The 22,282-nt window shown below is 36.2% G+C and overlaps 1 protein-coding gene across 6 annotated transcripts in view; it reads left to right on the forward strand.

Moving 5' to 3' along the window:
• Window positions 1-22,282, forward strand: part of LOC120414643 (matrix metalloproteinase-14) — a 72,611-nt gene that overhangs the window by 22,148 nt on the left and 28,181 nt on the right. The gene's annotated exons all lie outside the window — the stretch shown is intronic.

Here is a 22,282-nt window from a genome sequence, read left to right on the forward strand (position 1 = left end):
CGACAGAATTGAAAACATAAATTATTGAAAAGATTCAATCCAAATCTTAAATAATACTCAAGTTATGACGCAAGAGCTAAGTTCTCTGAAAAGTTGGAATCATAATCGAATGGATATAGCTATTTTTTTTTTCTGTCAAACCGGCGCTTACACCGATGATCTTCGAACAAAAAAACTCGCGTAAAATGTTCAACCGGTTGTTGGAGCTGGCGAGAATGTTGAATATCTGATCAATACGTTCGACACCTGCCGACCCTCTTGAAAAGGCTCGATGTGGCTGACTCACTATCGCAACTCTTCCCGGAGAGCAAAGTTCTGTCTTTCGTGCGCTCGCTTCAAGATTAAACTAGACATTTCCTTCGCCAAGTTCCAGCTGTGTGGTGTCGTAGTTCAACCGCCAACCGCCGGATTCGACTAATTGTCATTAACTTCAATCAGCGCTGCAGCGTTGAACAAATTCGGAAGATCAGCTAGGGTGATGCGGTACCACAGCGATGTAAAGAAACACTCAATTAGAGTTAATTTGGAGCATCGAGTGGGGATTCGCAGAACAAACAGACAAGAAGAAATTAATCGTGGAATTACCCTTCTTGCGGTGGATATCCCACTTGATTATCATGGAGGGGGAGCAGCTGAAGCAGAGTTGAGGCAAAAAAGCTCAATGAGACTTCACTTGTTTTTTTTTTTCAGGGTATTGTTTTCGTCGGAGTTATTACGCAGCAATAAAATAATTGAGTTAATACATCTCGCGGGAGGGAAGCACTTCTCTTTACCTTTGAGGCGAAAATAAGTTCTTGAGCTCAGAGAAACAAAGAGAGTTTTGTGCAAAGTCGGCTTCTTCGCCAGAGGGCACCCAAAAAACGAAGACGTCAACGCATTAAGTGGGATGAGTGGGTACAAATATTTGCTGAAATGCGGGATTTCGTTCTTCTGCTTCTGGAGGCAACAAACACGGAAATTTTGCAAGCCCAATTAGAGGTGTACTTACAACTTCAGCCTGAAGAAGGAGTCTGAGAGGGTTTTGAGGTGTATATTCTGGTTTGCACTTGATTTGGTTGATTTTTATGGAAACTTAAATGTAAGAGAAATTACCTGTCACTGTGAGAGAAGAAAATAAAGTTTCTGTTGTGATTTATAAATAAAACAATATATTTTGTTTTTTGTCAGTATTTATCTATCTTTAAAACATTCAATATGTTTATAACAAACGCGCAGTATTATTACATCACCATCGTTCGTATTAAAATCTTCAATGGGCCGAAATCTTGGATGTAAACAAGCAACAATTTTCGTAATTGAAAGACGCAACTTTTGGTACCCAGACATGTATAGGTCTTCGCTGAAATTTTTATGTTATCGCAGTTTTAGTGAAAAAAGTGGATTTTTACCCGTTATCGTCATTTTCCCTTTTTTGCGCGCGGCGCGTCGAAAAACCCACTTTTTATGTTAAAAAAATCATATCTCCGAAACGTGTTAATGGATATCCGCAAATTTTTGATATGTTATGTAAAATATTACAAGGAATCAGGGAAAAATATTTTCAGACATGGGCTCTTTGGTCCCGTGACCTTGAAATCGGCAAATTAAGTTTTCATAGGACCTTTTCAAATATTCAGCTAGTTTTTTTGGACCTCAACATATTTTTGCTTAAAAGCCCAACTAATAACCTTTCTTTTGAATTGTGGCGCTCTAAAATTGGTTCAGCCGTTCCGGAGATATGATTTTTTGAAAATTGTGGTTTTTGCGAAAATCGACGAAAAATGCCATTTTTTGGACCACCCTATTTCGGATAGGACCACCCTAATCGCCAAACAAAAAAATACGGGTCTAATTATTTGGGCCAAGGAACCCCCACTCCAAATTTGAGCCAAATCGGAGCACTTTTGATTTGGAGACTTCCTGTTTGACGTGGAATGGCTGTATATTATATTGCAAGTTTATATTATTAAATTATGGATAAGCTAATACATCTCCACTTTAAGGACACAACTCCTCCCCCCTCTTTCTTCCCCCCCCCCCTATCCTCCCCACCAAAAAAAATGTTAAGCGTAATAAATTCATTTTAAGTCAAATATTTATTATTAACTGCTGTGTGTTTCTTTTTGTGAGTCCCCCCCCCCCCCACCACACGGGCATAAATTGTGTAAATTTTAATAGGTAAATCAAATAACAGGAAAATTGTTTTTATTCAAAGTATTAATTATGAAATTAAACGATAAAATACAAAACATATTCTTACTAATCCTAATGTTCTTGTTCATGAAAATTCATTTGATTATAGAGTTTCTGATGGTATCAGGATATGTTAAAGGTACTTTTTATGACTTGTAGATTTTTGAGCAGGACTTTTCTGGCCAATTTGGTGTCATTGGATTGTTTGTTTTATTTTTATGAAAATAAGCAAAAATTGAGAGAACCTATTTTGATTTAGTTTTGATTAATGGATCGAAAGATTCCGTGAAAAGGTTTCAAATAATGAAGAACGCGAATCAGTATGTCCAACTATCAATTTTCTATGATTTTTTGAACATTGGACGTACTAAAAACTGTTCCAAATCAGTAAGATAAATGTTCTTTTTTTCATAATTTGGACGAAATAAGTCAGTTTTGAACAATGTTGAAAACACAGGATTGTTGCCTTCCTTCCCTTAAGGGTTATTTATGCACTTTTTGGAGGCCGGATCTCACATATTTTGATGAAAACCGGATCTATCATGTGATCTGTTGTTGGATAGGTAATCAAAAGACCTTTCCAACGAGTTCAAAAGATTGGAGATCTGACAAACCTATCAACAGTTGTTTGCTCATAAGTTTCCTACATTATGGCAATCTGACTACCCAATTTGATGGCAATTGATAGAACACTGAATGATCCGCCCTTTTGGGTTTATTTTGGATAGCATTACCCTTCAAGTTTGAGGAAGGTACCAACCACTTAAGGGTGGATAAGTAACGTTTTTTATATATTTTTAAAGACATTGTTGTAAGGAGTCATACTCCGATAACGTGGACGCTTTTTTTCAACAGATTTTTCTAGCGGCCTTGTGCACAATTTTTAATACAATTCAAAAAACACTGTAGTCCATCAACTTTTAAATTGACCAAACAATACATTGATTAGCAGCTCTCAAATTCATAAGGTGAAAACCATGATGAACACAAGTAATTGATGGACAAAGTTTCATTCAACTCAATAAATGGAATGGAACAATCATTTGCAAAACGAAGAGATTTGCTAAAATGCCGAAATAAGAACTATCTGATTTGGATTGCAATTTGACTCTATTTAAAAGCCGCAACTTAAATCCAGAATAACCTTTTCTAATTGGACGTGCACTTTTCCAACCTTTTATTAGCACACAGGTCCAGTTGGCCAAGCTTCGGTTTAAAATTAACCCAACTTTAAATTTAAATAATCGGAACCACCACAAAAAAGTATGCAAACAAGCGGAAATAAACCAAAGTGTTTGTTTTTCAGGAGTTGCCTTTTTCCCTCTACCAAGAAGACATTTTCCTCCTGCTGTTCAATGTTCCAATGTTCCTGGAAAATGTTGGCTACACACAAATACAAACACTTGAAAATAATGGAAGCAAACTCAATTGCAGCGCACTATACTGAGAGTGTGCTGTAGTGTTCACCAGCCGGTAATTGTGACATTTAGCTTGCAACTAAAAATACCACCCCCAACCCAAGAAGTTAAACATACAGAACCGGGGTGGAATGCAAACAGGTGCCTTCGGTTAACCCTCAACTTTTGATGGATTTTGTTTTCCAAAATGTTCAATGTTCTTAAACTTTTTTTTAACATTTTGTTTTTGCTTTTTCCTTTGAAAAATCCAAAAAACATCGCATTTTTACTATGTTGAAGTCGTCGAGGGTTAGCGGCCCAAGTGCAGTGCTGTTTTGAAACAGATATTTTCCCCGCCACTCCACTTTCCAGGGAGGGTTTGCCTGATCGCACAGTTTCCATTAGCATGAGTTGATATTTAGGCCGCAGTCTATTAGCTGGAGAATTTCTCGCCTTAGACACTAGTCAGTCTTGCGGGAGTTTGTGCCAACACCAGTAGGGCGCGCAATCATTTAATGGCAAACATTTCTCAGCATATTGCGAGAGTAACCTTCAATTTGTGCTTACCCCCGGCGGGAAAGTTCAGCCACGAATCAAGGTGAGATATGTGTGTTGACGGGTTTTTTTCGCTGCTCTGGCTTTTGGTACGTGTTTATTTTTATTGCTTTAGACAGTGTTGGCAGAATATTTAATTTATTTTGCTGTTGTTTATTGAACTTAACTTGCTTTATTTCACACCACTGTCCCCCAAAACACACCACTTTTCATGTTATTTTGGAGGTATTGATTATTCTAACCTTTTATGGGGCTAAAGAGTGTCGACCTCCGCGGCGAGGTGCTCCAAAGGTGTTGTTTTTCCCCTTACAGACTTTTCCAAAAGAAAGCAAACGAACCCTTGGGTCATCGTACTCGTGAAGGGAAATCCCACCCAAAGAAAGACGATGTTTTATTTTTGGGGGGTGGGCTGCCAAATGAAACGTTGTTAATTGCGTTCACCTTCAGAGCCTCCAAAAATCGATGGGGGAGGGGAACTCCTCCTCGCCATGACTGGATGGGGTTAGGAGGACTTCAGGGACTTTTTGAGTTGACGGCTGTAAAGTTGCGTGTTGGGAAGCAGTAATAGTTTACAAAACGTTTACCATATGTGTACTTTTGTGGACTTTGATGATTGAATAAGGAAAGCAAGTGAGCGGACCCTGTCGAGGATAGCACAAATTTCTTTCCTAACAGTTAATTGTTTATTTTGAGGTTGCTCTAGCCAATCTACTGTAAAATTGAGGGCAGAAAATTCTGAGGGCAGATTCAGATTCAGCGGCCAAATTACATGGAAAAACATATATTTGGACAATTTTCCAATTTTTTTTTGTTTTTTTTTTTTTATGTTTTCGTCAAAAAGTTAAATCCCATAGAACCTTATTTTTGTGTTTTATGCATATGTTTATGTGTTAACCGATATTCTCAACGCCGATGTCCTGAAACCAAGAGGGTCTTCAATGCTGCAAGTTCCCGTTATAAAGCTTACAATAAACGTCGGTACGCCGAACACATCAAGAGGACGCAGGCGAATCTTCGACGCAATCCGTCGCAGTTCTGGAAGTTTGTAAAATCGAAGTACAAAGAGACTGGACTTCCTGCCGTGATGACGTTAGGAGAAACCGTGGCTACTACCAACATCGAGAAATGTGAACTGTTTGCGAGACACTTTGCTTCAGTTTTCCGGCCACCTGGCACTCCACCGACTTCACAACAGCATCTAGAAACAGTTCCATGCGATTTGATTGATCTTGATGTGTTTCAAATTACGGAGGACATGCTGAAAAGAGGAATACAGAAATTGAAATCGTCGAATTCTCCTGGCCCTGACGGAATCCCGCCGGTGATCTTCAAGCGTTGTTTCAACCAGATTACTGCCCCACTGCTCCGAGTTTTCAACCTCTCCATGTCGCAGTGCAAGTTTCCTGAGGAGTGGAAAAGATCCGTAATGTTTCCAGTGTTTAAGAAAGGTGCAAAACGGTCGGTCGAGAACTACAGAGGAATTACGTCGCTGTGCTCTGGTTCAAAACTTCTCGAGATCGTGGTCGGGGAAGTCATCATGTTTAACTGCCGACCGTTCATCAGTTCTGAGCAGCATGGATTTACACCTGGTCGCTCCGTCACTACTAATTTGATGGAATTTACCAATTTCTGCATTGAAAATCTGGCAGCTGGGCGTCAAGTGGATGCTGTCTACACCGACTTGAAAGCCGCATTCGATCGAATTGACCACGACATTGCCCTTCAAAAATTTGCAAAACTCGGTTTCTCTGCACGTCTTTGTCGCTGGCTTGAGTCTTATCTCAAAAATCGGATCATTCAGGTGAAAATTGGAACATCGCTGTCGATGGAGTTCTCCAACGGTTCAGGAGTGGCACAGGGTAGCAACCTCGGCCCGATTGTTTTCAACACTTTCTTCAACGACTCCAACTCTCTCTTCAACGACAACTGCAATCTCTCGTATGCTGATGACTTCAAGATCTTCCTCGCTATTGACAACTTACCTGATTGCTACAGACTGCAGTCCTGCCTAGACAAATTTGCCAACTGGTGTGCGTTGAATCGTTTGGAGCTGAGCGTCTCTAAATGCACTACGATATCGTTTCATCGCAAGACCAGCCGGGAGGTTTTTACATTTGAATACACACTGGATGGACACGCACTCGAACGTCTGAAAGTAGTAAAAGATCTAGGAGCTCTACTAGACGAACCCTTATCTTTTCGCCCACAACAAGCAGCAGTCGTGGACAAGGCCAACAGACAGCTTGGTTTTCTGTTTAGAATGACCCGCGAATTCGACGACCCCCTCTGTTTACGCTCGCTGTACTGCGCGCTAGTCCGCTCACACCTGGAATCATCGGCAGTTATATGGGCTCCCTACCACCAGAATTGGATCGATCGTATCGAAAGGATCCAGAAAAAGTTTGTCTGGTTTGCCTGTAGGAGAATGCCATGGACGGACCCAACTAGACTACCACGCTACGAGGCACGCTGTAACCTGATTGGACCCTGGAAAATCGTCGGACAATATCGAAATCTATCTTCGCTGCTAAAATACTGACTGCGCAAATCAACTCCCCCAATCTATTAAACTTACTTAATACCCAAATTTCTTCTAGGGACCTGCGAAATCGTCCAAACTTCCTCGCACGACCGCGTGTCAGGACCGAGTTCCACAACAACTCACCAGTTCGATCGATGTCGGCGGCGTTCAACGAAATGTACTTCCTGTTTGAATTTCACGAGCCCATTCCAAGATTTCGCGAAAAACTACGCATCGAGTTCCAGGAGCGCACAAGAACTTTGCTTGGTGCGCCTCGCCAGGATCCCGTCGTTGGCCGGTTACGCATAGGACGACAATGACTTGACTAATTTTTAAAATGTATTGTAATTTACCACGTATGTTGTCATGTTATCAATCTCGATGTAATTTATTTTAAAAGAAGTGAGGTTTTGTGCCTTTGTGAGAATGATTCTAATGTTTCCACTCACATCGGCTTTTGCCCTCGCCAACCAAAACATCCATGTAGACCCTTGGTTCGATGGATTAATAAATAAATAAATAAATAAAGTATCAAAATAGACAACATTTGAGCCATATTCAAAATAATTTTCCTGGAGATATTTTTTTTTAATTCAGGACATATTGAAAATATACTCTACAAATTTCAAATGTCATGTTTAAAAGCATGATCAAATTTGAAATCGAAAAATATATTATTTCGATATAACGTACCGTTTTACCACATTCAAGTTATTTTTTGAAGTTAAATCAAGATTTAAACAAATAATTTGAGTACAATAAAGTATATTTTTGATTTTTTTTTTATTTCGTTTATGTTTGTCAATGTCTAAACATATTTTATGCAAATAACTGATGAAATTATTAATTTCTCTATTTCAATTCTTCGTAATGCTCTACGTCAGCAACTATTTTTTAACGATTTTCAAAGTCTTGAAAGGAAAATCGTTAAGAATCTAAGCTATTTGAAAATAATATTTTCAGTGATGGACAAACATGACACTCTTAACACTTCTTCAAAAAATATTTATATATTTCATTTATTTTTTCTACTTGGAACTAATTCTCAAATGACTATAACTTAAAAACGGTACGCTTTACAAAAAAAACTGTGCTTTACAATTGAAAATTTAATGTTACTTTTGAAACTATTTATTGATTATTTTTTAGACCATATTTTAAATATTTTAGTCAACCTTTTCCATAATTTATATTTCTGCATTTTTTATGCTTCTTTGTTACTTATTAGTCCACTAAAACAAATCAAAAAGCAAAAATAATTAATAATTAGACGAATTTCTTCTTTTGTGGAAAAAAGGAATTTAAAAAAAGTTAAGAGTGTATCTGCTTTTTTCTGCAGTATCCTAATCATTACATACAACTTTGCTGATATTTTTTTTTTAAATTGAAGGTTGACATCTTCCAATTATTTAGCATTTAAGGTCGCAAAAATTTCAATTCAAAAAACGAAACAACTGATTTTTATGATCAAACTTTGCTTAACCTGATTTCAGAATATTGCAATTTTATTTAAAAGTAGTTTATGCAACAAGTTGCAAAAAGAGGATTTTTTCAGCACGAGTCGTACATTTATCCAACGAGGTTCACCGAGTTGGATAAATACGAAGAGTGCTGAAAAAATCAAGTTTTGCAACGAGTTCCATGCAACATTTTTTGCAATTCCAAAAAACACACACTGAGTGATATTTTATGTCAAATTTTCATGTATTTTGTCAATCAATCGTTTAAATCAAAAAAATGTCGAAAAGTGCTACTTTTCGAAACAAGTGCTGAAAAGTTCAACTTTTCAGCACCCATTTGAGTGCTGAAAAGTAGAACTTTTCAGCATTTATTTTGAAAAGTGTTGCTATTCGATTCTGTTATTTTTGGTACAGAAAAGTAGGCTATTTCGTCGTTCAAGAATGACAGGAAAAGTAAGTAGTTTCACGACGGAATTGAAAAAAATAGATAATTGAATTATCTTTTACTTTTATAAAAAAACCTAAATTTTGTAAACAAAGACAAATTATTAACAAAAGTAGAGATTTGGGAGAGTTGTTTTGTTTTGTGTGAATTTGCTAATAAGTTGAAAAATTTTATTTGGGTTGACAAACAGGGTTACTAGGTCAGAATTTAAAAAAAAAATGGCAAACACCTGAAAGGTAAAGGGAAGAGAGGTTATGAATTTATATAAAAGTTTGTAAAATTCAGGTTTAACTTATTGTATGGCCTCAAAAAGGTTGAATTTACATGTTTTCATCACATTCTAAATTCTATGGTTTTCAATTAAATTCGATCATTTTACTAAAAAAAAAGTTGTTCAAAATGGTCATAAAGTTAAAAATCTGGCAAAATCTGTCAACATCTGGCACAGCGAAATGTGTATTCCCAGATTTATCTGGTAATCTGGCAACCCTGTCGACAGGCCGTGTTCCAAAGGTGTGAAATTATAAGAAAAACTTAACAAGATGATTGCATAAAATCAGAATAATAAAAAACTTTTTTTTATTGATAAATATAAGGAAAATTCTCGTATGTTTGGCAGGTTAAGCTCTTGCTCCTAACTCCATCCAATTTACTGATTTTTACTATTTAAAATTCTAATTTTACAAAACTTTTGACAAAAAGTTGCTTGCTTACTTCTTATGGAGCTATTTATCACTCGATTTAAGTTGAAAACGCTATTAATGTGCTGAAATTGGATGTCAAAGTGCTGATATGAAAACATTAGAGGCACGCTGAAATTAGATGCTGTTCCCCTATGTTAACAAAGTTAAGGTTGAGGTTTAACATGTTCCTAATCACATTTGATTTATCTCACTTAGATATTTCTACACAACTTGGACCTAAAATAAATTTAAAAACGTTACTTAATCCACCCTTAGGTGGTTGGTGCCTTCCTCACATTTAAAGGGTGCTATCCAAAATGCAAAAAGTGCGTAAATAACACTTAAGTGCTTACAACTTTTGATAGGGTTGTCGGATCTTCAATGTTTTGGACGCGTTAGAAAGGTCTTTGGAATGCCCATCCTGCGATAGGTCGCATGAGAGATCCGGACAGCATTTTCATCAAAATATCTGAGATCCGGCCTCCAAAAAGTGCATAAATAACTCTGAAGTGCTTATGGCTTTTGATAGGGTTGTCAGATCTTCAATGTTTTGGACGCGTTGGAAAGGTCTTTTGATTACATATCCAACGATAGGTCGCATGAGAGATCCGGACAACGTTTTCATTAACATATCTGTGATCCGGCCTCCAAAAAGCGTATAAATAACACTTTAGTGCTTATAACTTTTGATAGATTTATCAGATCTTCAATGTCTTGGACGCGTTGGAAAGGTCTTTTAAATACCTTTCTAAAAATGTATAGCATGACGGGTTTTCTTACAAAAACCACCCTTTTTACAATCTTCCGGACTTTTGATAAAATCGTTTTTTTAGCATAACTTTTGAAGTACTTAACTAAACTGCATAATTTTTAATAGCGACTTATGGGACCCCAAGACGGATCGAATGACGCCAAAACGGACAAAATCTTTTCAGCCAATGTCGAGATAATCGAGTGACAATTTTTTGATCAACATCCCACCACACACACAGACATTTGCTCAAAATTTGATTCTGAGTCGATAGGTATACATGAAGGTGGGTCTAGGAGGTCTAATTGAGAAGTTCATTTTTCGAGTGATTTCATAGCCTTTCCTCAGTGAGTGAGGAAGGCAAAAAGCCTAATATTACAATCACACTTCATGCAACGGTCCAACGAACAAAACTTCGCCAGCCCATCATTTGAATACCATATTCTATTGCGTGACTGGACAAACTGGCACCCGCCCTATTGTACACTATACTGAACCGCTTGTGTTCAAGTTCCTCCGACAGCAGTTTCTATGAAAGTAACCGTCTGAACCCGCAACCTCAGGCGGGTCATCGGTAGCAAGAGAAGAGTAGGAGGTTTTACTTCACCGTATTACCAGTCGCGGAATGTGGCCAGTAGAAGGATTCGTTGTCGCGACAGCCCTCAAAACATCCGCTATTCAGTCAGGGGGTTGATAATAAATTACGTGATTAAAATTGTTTTACACAAAATGCTTCCTATGTTGAAAATGTTCATGATACTCTTCAAAATAATCACGCATTTTGTGAATGTCTCCCAAGTGACGTCATCGTAAACTGTTCAGAGCCTGGCTCTGAAATCTTCGCCCGGTGCCACCTTGTCCGGGCCGTATTTGGCCATGACTCATCGACACGGAGAAGTTACCTTCTAGCCGCTATTCGATACCGGCGTTTGTGACGAATCGTGAACGTGATGTTACACACAACTTTCGATGTCGAACCCCTAGCCCTAGGACCTTGGACGTGGAGACGCATACACCTCCGTTCGATTGTTGCCAGATTGCGTCACAGCTCGATAACGTTGAACTTGAATGTTTCAATTCCTAGAATGTTGATAAATTTCGTAAAATTTCTCAAAAAACTAACTTTTTAAACTGTTTGAATCACGAATCCCACTAAAATCAGGTCACTTTCTTCTGATATCCTTAAGTTTGGTTGCCATGTGCCTACTTTTACCATGTAAACAAAACATCACCACAAATGTATACATCTACGAGTGCAATACATTTCCAGGCCAATTTCCAGTGTGCCCAACAATACATACCGCACAAGGCTGGCAGGCTCAGGCCAATTTGTCACGGGTTGGAAAATTGTGCGCGATTTCAAGCTTTATTTTCAGCTCATTAGATTCGCGCTGCAAAACGGTCGCGCGACGCTAAATGATGACGATGGGGTCGTAAATTTGCCTGTCCCTCTACCACTTCCCCCTTATCCACCTCTGTGACTTTCGACTCAGTTGTGTGTGTTTGTGGTTTGTTTTTAGCGTGTAGCTCCTTCCGGTTATCCTTGATGGTGCTGCAAGAGCGAAAGTTTTACATGTGGGTTGGTGGAACTTTGCAGTTTACATGGTATTGGCTTGTTTTAATGAATTTGATATTTTTTTGAAGTAAACTTCATAAAATAAACAAAGCAGACAGAAATATACAAATATTTTTTGATTCAAATGATCTGAAATAGGAAAAAAAAGTTTGAAAATTTTCTGATCTTAGTTAGTAGCGTTATCAACAATAATCAACAAAACCTTCAGGTGGCTATAGCATCAAACAGTGTCCGATATGAAAATCAATTTGAAGTTCTTTTTGATTTCAAATTTCATTTTACAACTCTTGATAAAGCGGATTTAAAAAAATGGCAACTCTGCCAAGTGAATTTAGAAAAAAAAAAAACTTGTGCCATAGCTCAAAGGATGGCATGTTTAAGCATCTAAAATATTTCGAAGAGTGATAATATTCAAAAATGATATTTTTATCTGAGCCGAACTATTTTTTTTCTGAAAATTTCTAAACAACTTTGCCAAAGACCATATCGATCACAAAATTCGTTCTCACATACAGATTTTTGAATATTTTAATAGCCTTTTTTAAAAATAACGGTTGCCAACATTGTATGAAGACTTGTATAGGCGAACAAATGATGCAAATTTACTACTTTGGTTACAGAAAAAGAACAAAGTTTTATCAAACCTGCTCATCCTTCAAAGAATTGTCCTGCTTTCTAATGTTTCTGAGAAATAGAAATTTACCTTTTAAAATCCCAGAAATTCCTTCTATATCGAATAAATGTTTTCAGCCAAAAAAGCATTGAAAATAAACCTTTATTTTTAAATTTATGCTTAAATATCAACGGCCTTTTTCTTTAATTTTATTTTTTGTTTGTATTTGTTTGTGTTTGCTTTACAAACAAAAAAAAATAGGTGCCCAATGTTTTTGACCAGCGGATCATATTCGGATTTTATTCGATGAGTTTTAATATTTTGAATGAATAAAAAAAATATTACTTTGTGAAAAACAAGCTTTAAGTGCTTTAAAAAAATGATTGATTTAACGTTTACATGCTTCAATAATTATTTTTTGAATCTTTATTTTTTTATTGTTAACGTTAAAAAAAATATATAAAATAGGCAAATGAAAAAAGAAATACACAGAAATTCCATTTGAAAAGAGCTCAAAACGAAAAAAAGTTCTCCGATCGGGATCAAAATTGGTCTGAGGGGTTCCTTGGCCAAAATAATTAGACCCGAATTTTTTTGTTTGGCCATTTCGGTGACCTACATTGTGCTAGGGTGGTTAAAAAATTGCAATTTTCGCCTTTTTTTGAAAAAAAAAAACAATTAAAAAAAATCATATCTTCGCGTCATTTCATTCGATTTTGGCTGTCTTAGACGCAAAAAAGGTGATTAGTTTGGCTATTTAAGAAAAAAAGTAAGAAGTTTCAAAAATCTAGCCTAACATTTGAAAAAACCGTATGTGTGTGTGTGGTCCAATCCAATACCCGCTGGCCGGCAGCGAAATTATGGGAAAGTATAGTTTGTATCAGACTTGGGTTAAGCTGATAAGAATTAGATTAGAAACACTTTTCCATGCAAATGTTTAAACTATGGCTTATTATTTCAAAAAAAAAAAAAATTCCTTAAGGCAGGGGTGCCCAACCTTTTAACCGTGCGGGCCAGATCTGATTTTTCTAACACAGTGGCGGGCCGGAACTAATATTTGATAAAAATTGAAAAAATAAGTTTTTTTTATGATTGGGTTCTTTTAAAGTAAATAAATAAAAGAACTAGTGTTGCAAATAGGATTCATATATCTTGAGTTAAAGAATGAAAAACAAAGATAACTTTCAAAAATGTGTTTATTTGACTTATTTCAATTTTTGTTTATTTAAAATTGTATAGTACAATTACCTTGATATAATATTTAAAAAATACATTCTTGTTTTTATGGTCGTTGCAATTTTTGTTAGTTAAATTTCCTAAGCACTACAATATAAAAGAAAAAATGAGACATGGTAAAATTTATTCAAAGGAAATTTAGATTCGAATATCCTTTACAAAAAAAAACTTTTGCTTTGTAGTGCACCTTTATTCAAATAAAAAAAATTCAAATAAAAAATAGTAAAAAAAAGAAATGATTTTATTTTTCTTACTTTTTTAATTTGTGTTTTTTTTTAATAATTTTAAATAAATTCAAAGCTAATTAAAATATTTTTTGCTCCCTAATTGCTTGACTCAATTTGAGACATTTTTTAATATTCAGTATGAATAATTTGCATTTTAAAGCTTTTCTCAAACTGAAAAGTTGTTCTGGAAAATACATAAGTTTTTGCTTACATATTTATTTACAAAATAGAAAATAGAAAACAACTTCAATTTGAAAAAACACAGTTAAAACTGAAAAATATTTAAATTAAGTGTCTTTTTGTACATTTTTAGACAACAATCCAAGTTTTTTCATAAATTTCAAAAAATTTCGAAATGGACAAGTTTGCAGTTTAAAAATATCAATAAAGAAATTAAAACGAAACTATTGGCACTACGCCCCCCGGGGCATGGCCTTCCTCTAACGTGGGATTTCTGCTCCAGCGCCTCTGACGAGACAGGAGAAACCGGGACCGACGTTTTACTTCACCATCCGATAGAAGCTCAGTGGATAAGGCGGGAATCGAACCCGCGTCTCATAGCATCATCGGGATCGGTAGCCGAAGCCGCTACCCCTGCGCCACGAGACCCACCCACAATAAAGAAATTATAAGAATTAAATTCAAACTTGAAGAATTTTGTATAAATATGTTAAAATTTGATCTCAAGCTTATTTTGTTTATTTCAGACAATCAATTTATTTATTTAAATTTCATGAACAGTCTTAACGGCCGGTCATAGAACTATTTTGAAAAACCGTCGCGGGCCGGATGAAATGGCTCCACGGGCTGGATCCAGCCCGCAGGCCGGACGTTGGGCAGGCTTGCCTTAAGGTATGAGGAAAATTTAAACCGATTCATGATTTTACAAATTTACTCTATATTTTAAAGTTTTTGAAGTGCAATTGTGTCCTAAAATTAAGCATAAATTTTGAAACTATTCTCCACAACGATAAAGCTAATTTTTCTGAGTTCAATGACCCTTTGTAAAACCGCAAAGGATTGAAAATTGATTTTAAAATCACTGTTTTTAACACAATAACTATCCGCTCATTCTTTACAGAAAAGGTCCTATTTGATAGTTTGTTTCAAGGGGACCATATATTTTTTCGAGTCGGCTGTTGTAATTACATTTTACTTAAAGCTAAGAGTATTACAATTATTATTATTACAGAGGATATTGTGTAAAAATGTTAGTAGGAGGGAAGCCAATTTCCCGCGGCCTACTCGGGGTTAGTAGGGAATGGATTGATGATTGTGTAAGGGTCTTGGTTGGCTCTGCTGCCCTTTGTTTTTGTCCTCAGCCGCAACTCGGTGTCCAGCTGCTGGGGCGATCTTGCTTTGCTTCCGGTGCTAACCAGAAACGATGGCTTTGTGTGAAGGTGAGTTGTACTAACTAAAGGAAAACTAACTGGAGGAAAACTAACTCAAGAAAAACTAAATGGATATTTTGGAGTCTAAGAAGAACTGATAGATCGGAGAGAGAACATCAAGGTTTTAGGGGACCATAGATGATAAATCGAAAAAAATGTTATCCTGTCAATTTATTTTTTTGCATTAAATGATAAGAAAAGTGATCAGAAATGGTTTTTATTGTATTTTTTATCGCTGTAAATAATAATTTACATATGGCTTCAGGACCCTATTTAGAGAACTACATTTCATCAATTTTTACGTGAATTCGAACAGTTTGAAGATTTTTAATATTTTAGGACCTCAAATTTTCGTCTTACCTCGCGTTTTATGACCTGTGACATAAACTCATAAAAAACTTGCTCTTGAATGGAACTAAATTAAATTTTGCAGAAAGGCAAAATATACATATGGTGCTGTCACCCTCGATTTTGATTCTTATTCCGTTATTATAACCTGCTTGTTTGTGTCCTTTTCCTGTTTTGCTCCATTCAGCAAAAGCATTGAGCGAAGAAGCAAAATTTACAGCTCCATTGAACTTTTCAATGGAGGCATAACTTCTCGGGGTGGGTCACACCGTCTCACCATAACGCTACACGCTCACCCGCGGGTCGCGATCGGCAAGATTTATGAACTTTCTTGCCACCAATTCAACGATTCGAATACTTAGTGGTTTGTTCTTTTTTTATGGCAAAAACAACCCCTCCCATACCAATTTGTCCTACGGTTACTTCGACACTTTATGGTGTCGTCGTCGTCGATCGAGTCAGGGCGAATAAACTTTATCGCCCAGTGCAGATCAACCAAGTCGACCGATCGCGGCCGCCACCGTCCGGTCATCGGCTACCTACTAGATGAGCCAAAGCGCGGTGAAGCGATCTAGCAGGGTGCTTCTTGCGTGCGTACTTGTCACATTTGTGTTTTTCAAAAATTTAAAATCATTTTGAATAATTTATTTAAATTTTTTCCAAGTTCTGTGAAAAGTGTAAGGTGTAGGTCTAAACATCAGATAGTCGTTATGACAACCAAGACAACAGAGCACAACCGCCTCGCAAAGCGATCGCGTCGTCCCATCGCAATCATGAACTTGCCATAATGGTCACCCGAGTAGAGTCGGTATACATGAATTGTGATTACGTTTTCGTTCTGACAGCCTCAACCTTGGCAAAAAACGTTTGCCTGGGGCCGTGCCGTCGTCGTCGATGACGGACCGATTCCATCATCACTGGCTGGCTGGAATACGAAAATGATTTTTTTCGCTGGGTTCGATCTATGATGACACCCGCTGGGAAAAGGGGGCAAGTGTACCTATTTTGGGACTTTTGGTTCTAAATTTGGTTTAGCGAATTTCGAATACCATAAAATCACACATTAAGCCTGCTCACTCTCTGCTCGTTTATACTTTGGGCCTGTCAGGTGCCATCGGTGAGCGAGCGTGATGATGCTATTCGGCTGATAGTACCTGGGCGAGTAATCAAATCAGTATGAGAAGCAGCGTGCCAATTTTTGTTGTTGCTTCCTATATTTACGATGCGTGAGTCGGTATAATGAATGTAGCTATCAGATAGACGAGCGTTGGTACTAGTTGATAGGCAAATGAACTTGGTATTATGTGATAAAATGTTTTAAAACTCTGAAACTGAATTATACTGAATTGAGGAAGTAACAATTTTAAAGATTTGTAAAAAAATAGATCAAGTTGTTTTTGTTAATAATCATAAATTCAAAATTAATATTCATCGATAAAAAAAAAACAAACTTAATCCACCTATGTGGTTGGAGCCTTCCTCACTTATTACCAACAATGGATCCATTTAAGAGAGATCCGGCTTCCAAAAAGTACATCAATATCACTTAAGTGGGCATATCTCGAGACAGGGTTGCCAGATCATCAATGTTTTAGGCTCGTTGGAAAGATCTTCTGATAACCTAACCAACGATGGGTTGGATGATGGACCCGGACATAGTTTACATACATTTAAGTGAGATCCGGATGTATGTGAAAACACATTTTTATACATAACTTTTGAATTACTCATCGAAACTTCAATCTGTATAAAACTCGATCTATGGGACCCTTAACCAAGTCGAATGCAACAAGTTCGGGTCAAATCGGTTCAGCCAGTGCCGAGAAACATGAGCTAGTTTGTTGGTCACATACATACATACACACACACATACACACACACATACACACAGACATTTGTTCAGTTTTCGATTCTGAGTCGATATGAGCAGTTCTCTAGGATTTCGGTCATTCGATTTTTTTTGTATTTTTTAATCCGACTGAAACTTTTTTGGTGCCTTCGGTATGCCCAAAGAAGCCATTTTGCATCATTAGTTTGTCCATATATTTTTCCATACAAATTTGGCAGCTGTCCATACAAAAATGATGTATGAAAATTCAAAAATCTGTATCTTTTGAAGGAATTTTTTGATCGATTTGGTGTCTTCGGCAAAGTTGTAGGTATAGATATAGACTACACTGGAAAAAAATAATACACGGTAAAAAAAAATTGGTGATTTTTTTATTTAACTTTTTGTCACTAAAACTTGATTTACAAAAAAACACTATTTTTATTTTTTTTTTATTTTTTGATATGTTTTAGAAGACATAAAATGCCAACTATTCAGAAATTTCCAGGTTGTGCAAAAAATCATTGACCGAGTTATGAATTTTTTAATCAATACTGATTTTTTCAAAAAATCGAAATTTTGGTCGTAAAAATTTTTCAACTTCATTTTTCGATGTAAAATTAAATTTGCAATCAAAAAGTACTTTAGTGAAATTTTGATAAAGTGCACCGTTTTCAAGTTATAGCCATATTTAAGTGACTTTTTTGAAAATAGTCGCAGTTTTTCATTTTTTAAAATTAGTGCACATGTTTGCACAGTTTTGAAAAAAATATTTTTGAAAAGCTGAGAAAATTCTGTATATTTTGCTTATTCGGACTTTGTTGATACGACCTTTTATTGCTGAGATATTGCAATGCAAAGGTTTAAAAACAGGAAAATTTATGTTTTCTAAGTTTCACCCAAACAACCCACCATTTTCTATCGTCAATATCTTAGCAACTAATGGTCCGATTTTCAATGTTAATATATGAAACATTTGTGAAATTTTCCGATCTTTTCGAAAAAAATATTTTTGGAATTTTCAAATCAAGACTAACATTTTAAAAGGGCGTAATATTGAATGTTTGGCCTTTTTGAAATGTTAGTCTTGATTTGAAAATTCCAAAAATATTTTTTTCGAAAAGATCGGAAAATTTCACAAATGTTTCATATATTAACATTGAAAATCGGACCATTAGTTGCTAAGATATTGACGATAGAAAATGGTGGGTTGTTTGGGTGAAACTTAGAAAACATAAATTTTCCTGTTTTTAAACCTTTGCATTGCAATATCTCAGCAATAAAAGGTCGTATCAACAAAGTCCGAATAAGCAAAATATACAGAATTTTCTCAGCTTTTCAAAAATATTTTTTTCAAAACTGTGCAAACATGTGCACTAATTTTAAAAAATGAAAAACTGCGACTATTTTCAAAAAAGTCACTTAAATATGGCTATAACTTGAAAACGGTGCACTTTATCAAAATTTCACTAAAGTACTTTTTGATTGCAAATTTGATTTTACATCGAAAAATGAAGTTGAAAAATTTTACGACCAAAATTTCGATTTTTTGAAAAAATCAGTATTGATTAAAAAATTCATAACTCGGTCAATGATTTTTTGCACAACCTGGAAATTTCTGAAAAGTTGGCATTTTATGTCCTCTAAAACATATCAAAAAATAAAAAAAAATAAAAATAGTGTTTTTTTGTAAATCAAGTTTTAGTGATAAAAAGTTAAATAAAAAAATCACCAAATTTTTTTTACCGTGTATTATTTTTTTCCAGTGTAGTCCGTATCCATACCTACAACTTTGCCGAAGACACCAAATCGATCAAAAAATTCCTTCAAAAGATACAGATTTTTGAATTTTCATACATCATTTTTGTATGGACAGCTGCCAAATTTGTATGGAAAATTATATGGACAAACTAATGATGCAAAATGGCTTCTTTGGGCATACCGAAGGCACCAAAAAAGTTTCAGTCGGATTAAAAAATACAAAAATTAAAATTGAAGGAAAAAGACCGATTTCGTAGAGAATTGCTCATATGTATACATGAAGGTGGGTATACGACGTTTTCATACAAAGTTCATTTTTAGAGCAGGATTATAGGCTTACCTCAGTGAGGAAGGCAAAACGTGTACACGTAAAGCATGTACGGAAGAATCAAACATATATTTTACACACCTTTAAAATAACATCAATCCGGTGAGAGTCATATTCAGATTACCAAGTTCGCGCCCCAACCCTCTCAGCTCGATTTCACCATCGGATTTTTTTTTGCCGTGGGCTCAAAAATTTGAGGGGGGTTCCTTGGCCAAAATAATTCGACCCGTATTTTTTTGCTTGGCCATTAGGGTGACCTACACCGTGCTAGAGGGTGTTTCTGAAAATTGCCATTTTAGTTATTTTTAGCAAAAGACACTTAAAAAAAAAACGATTTAATATCACCAGGGGTGAATAGGGCGTTTCTTACAAAATGATGACACTCCGACAAATATATTGGTGCAATTAATTTTTCAGAAACATAATGATACCCAGTGAGAATTTGACCTAAAATTTTGAATATTTTGCCATTTTTTTTTAATTTCAGAGGTAATTAAAAAAAACTAAAGGGTACACAGTCTTTAATGTTAGTCTATGATTAACTTAAAAAATATGTATCGATACTGCACATAGTCGATCTATTATCAAAAGCCAGAAAGAACACTTTCACTCGCAGCGACTTGTCGATCTTTCGAGCGAAAACGAGCCGGGACTTCGAATTTGATGTTCAGTATACGATCCTGTATGAAACCTAAAATTTAATAGAAAAAAATAGGATAAAAATAAGACGTTAAACACTTATATGGCTATATCTCCGGAAATAAATTATGGGCCCAAACAGTTTATGGCGCATGTTTTCGAATGGCTTTTTGTTTGAAACTGAATTCTTCTAATTTGATAATGTTATCTGTAAAATAGTCCAAAATAACTCGAAAAATGTCTTTGACCACATTTACTGGTCGAAAATTGTGAATCGAAAAATAAAATGTTCGTCTCCAACCCCACGGCTACAAATCTGAAACATAAAAATTGTGGGTTTTACGAACGGTTTTCCAATGATGGAATACACAAATTTTTAAGAGCGGATACAGATCAGGCTTTGAGTTCCGGGTTTCGGGCCAAAATTCAATCGGAAGATTGCATCAAAACCTTTTAATTAGTAATAGGATTTTTTCTGGAACGATTCCTCGCCGTGCACGATTTTTTTAAAAGATTTCTGAGAAAAGCGTTTTTCCAAAAGCAAACCTTAAACCTTTTTTTAAGAAAGGCAAAACATAACTCCACGTCATTTCAACCGATTTTAGTTGTCTTGGACGCAAGGTGAAAAGTTGGCCTTTCTAGCAAAAATAGTCTAAAGACCGAAAAATCAAGCCCAACGTTTGAAACGGTCGATTGAATCTTAAAAACTGGATTTGGACACAAATTTGATCCAAAAAAACACACATATCACTCAAGGGCTCATAAGTGGTCAGAACTCGAAGCAGGGTTGCCAGATCTTCAATGTTGTGGACTCGTTGGAAAGGTATCTCGATAACCTAATCAACGATGGGTCGGATGATGGATCCGGACATTGTTTACATACATTTAAGTGAGATCCGGCTACAAAAAAGTACATCAATATCACTTAAGTGGTCAGAACTCGAGACAGGGTTGCCAGATCTTCAATGTTTAAGACTCGTTGGAAAGGTCTTTCGATTACCTAACCAACGATGGGTCGGATGATGGATCCGGACATTGTTTACATACATTTAAGTAAGATCCGGCTACAAAAAAGTACATAAATATCACTTAAGTGGTCAGAACTCGAGACAGGGTTGCCAGATCTTCAATGTGTAAGACTCGTTGGAAAAGTCTTTTAATTACCTAACCAACGATGGGTCGGATGATGGATCCGGACATTGTTTACATACATTTAAGTAAGATCCGGCTACAAAAAAGTACATAAATATCACTTAAGTGGTCAGAACTCGAGACAGGGTTGCCAGATCTTAAATGTTTTGGACTCGTTGGAAAGGTCTTTTGATTACCTAACCAACGATGGGTCGGATGATGGATCCGGACATTGTTTACATACATTTAAGTGAGATCCGGCTACAAAAAAGTACATAAATATCACTTAAGTTATCAGAACTCGAGACAGGGTTGCCAGATCTTCAATGTTGTGGACTCGTTGGAAAGGTCTCTCGATTACCTAATCAACGATGTGTCGGATGATGGATACGGACATTGTTTACATACATTTAAGTGAGATCCGGCTACAAAAAAAGTACATAAATATCACTTAAGTGGCTATAACTCGAGACAGGGTTGCCAGATCTTCAATGTTGTAGATTCATTGGAAAGTTCTTTTGATTACCTAACCAACGATGGGTCGGATGATGGATCCGGACATTGTTTACATAAATTTAAGTGAGAACCGGCTTCTAAAAAGTACATAAATATCACTTAAGTGGTCAGAACTCGAGACAGGGTTGCCAGATCTTCAATGTTGTAGATTCATTGGAAAGTTCTTTTGATAACCTTACCAACAATGGGTCGGATGGTGGATCCGGACATAGTTTACATACATTTAAGTGAGATCCGGCTACAAAAAAGTACATAAATATCACTTAAGTGGTTATAACTCGAGACAGGGTTGCCAGATCTTCAATGTTGTGGACTCGTTGGAAAGGTCTTTCATTTACCTAAATAACGATGTATAACATGATGATGTTTGGTTCAGTTTACTGCCATTTATTCATCTTCCGAAAATATGCGAAAACACATTTTTATACATAACTTTTGAACTACTTATCGAAACTTCAAACAATTCAATAGCACCGTATGGGACCCTAAACCAAGTCGAATGCGACTGGTTTGGTCAAAATCGGTTCAGCCAGTGCTGAGAAAACTGAGTGACATTATTGGTCACATACACACACACATACACACACACATACCCACACACATACACACACACATACACACACATACACACACACATACACACACACATACACACAGACATTTGTTCAGTTTTCGATTCTGAGTCGATATGTATACATCAAGGT

This window comes from Culex pipiens, chromosome 3, assembly GCF_016801865.2.
Source record: "Culex pipiens pallens isolate TS chromosome 3, TS_CPP_V2, whole genome shotgun sequence".
In the NCBI taxonomy this organism is placed as follows: domain Eukaryota; kingdom Metazoa; phylum Arthropoda; class Insecta; order Diptera; family Culicidae; genus Culex; species Culex pipiens.